The 1,472-nt window shown below is 47.5% G+C and overlaps 1 non-coding gene across 1 annotated transcript; it reads left to right on the top strand.

The window, feature by feature from the left end:
* The first annotated feature begins 648 nt into the window (after window positions 1-648).
* LOC141146472 (U2 spliceosomal RNA) lies at window positions 649-835 on the top strand. The gene has a single exon (XR_012244897.1). It is a non-coding gene; the product is annotated as a U2 spliceosomal RNA (small nuclear RNA).
* The last annotated feature ends 637 nt before the right edge of the window (window positions 836-1,472 follow it).

The following is a 1,472-nucleotide window of genomic DNA, read 5'->3' as shown; positions in this document are numbered from 1 at the left end:
AACTAAATGTACCTATCAAAACACATACCAATCCAATCTATCTAATCCTAGCACCTACCAAGAGGGTGCTACATGTAAAAAAATGGAAATGGTATTTTAGGAGGAATAATATGCCAGCAATTATCTACCATGCACAATAAGCTCATGTCCTCCAGTTAGGGTTTAGATCTACTTCAAGGTGTGTGTGAGGCCAGTTGGTGCTTTTTTCCTTATTAACATTCAATGCTAAATGTAAATTTGTCCTTTTTTGATTGGAGACTTGCCCAAACCCCTTTGCAAATTCATACTGGACTACAAATCATCTTGAAGTTTTGGGATTTGCAGGAGGTGGGATGGACTTTCCTGGGGAAAAAAAATCAAGATTCTCACCTCAGGATATGAGGATTAGGAAAGGTCATCCCAATCAGGGTGCTATTATAGTTTTTGGGCCACTTAATTCCCCAGCTGTTTGTGACCCTCTGACTTTCCCTATGTGGTAGCATCTGCATTTGACATAAATCCTCTTCCTATTATGGATGGTCACATGGCAGACAGGTTTCCACAATCACTGAGAGTGCAGGGTGCCATTCTCAGGGGGAGGGGCCATGCCACCCTACTCTCACCTCAGTCTTCTGGGGTGAATGACATTGGGCATTATTCAGCCTGGTTATCACTTCTTAGGCTTTTGGCTAAGATCAAGAGTAGTATCTGTTCTTATCAGTGTCCAGTAGGGGCGCTCCACCATCATTCTGGCCTTTTGGCAGGGATATCTGGCTGTATATTATCCCTGCTAGTATAATGGGGGTCCTGAGGGCCCTCCTCATGAGTAGGAATCCAAATTGAGCATCAACCATGTAATTCAGGGGTCCGTAGTACTTCCCTGGTGTGGAGGGTTCTGAGCAGCCCAGTGCCTCCTGGGTAAGGTGGAAGTCCATAGTACTTTACTAATGTGGAGGGTTCCAATGGGCTCAGTGCCTCCTGGGTAACATGGAGGTCCATAGTACTTCCCTAGTGTGGATGGTTCTGAAGGGCCCAGTGCCTCCTGGGTAACATGGAGGTTCATAGTACTTCCCTAGTGTGGAGGATTCCAATGGGCCCAGTGCTTCCTGGGTAAAATGGAGGTCCATAGTACTTCCCTAGTGTGGAGGGTTCTGAGGGGCACAGTGTCTCCTGGTCCTGGGTAACATAGAGGCCAATAGTTCTTTCCTAGTGTGAATGGTTCTGAAGGGCCCAGTGCCTCCTGGGTAAAATAGAGGCCCGTAGTACTTCCCTAGTGTGGATTGTTCCAAAGGGGCCCAGTGCCTCCTGGGTAACATGGAGGTCTATAGTACTTCCCTAGTCTGGAGGGTTCCAATGGGTCTAGTGCATCCTGGGTAATATGGAGGTCCATAGTTCTTCCCTAGTGTGGAGGGTTCCAAGGAGCTCAGTGCCTCCTGGGTAACATGGAGACTCATAGTACTTCCCTGGTGTGGATGGTTCTGAAGGGCCCAGTG

The sequence above is a fragment of the Aquarana catesbeiana genome, linkage group LG05, assembly GCF_042186555.1.
Source record: "Aquarana catesbeiana isolate 2022-GZ linkage group LG05, ASM4218655v1, whole genome shotgun sequence".
Lineage (NCBI taxonomy): Eukaryota > Metazoa > Chordata > Amphibia > Anura > Ranidae > Aquarana > Aquarana catesbeiana.
Note: the sequence above shows the minus strand (reverse complement) of the source record. Positions and strands in the feature narration are given on the sequence as shown.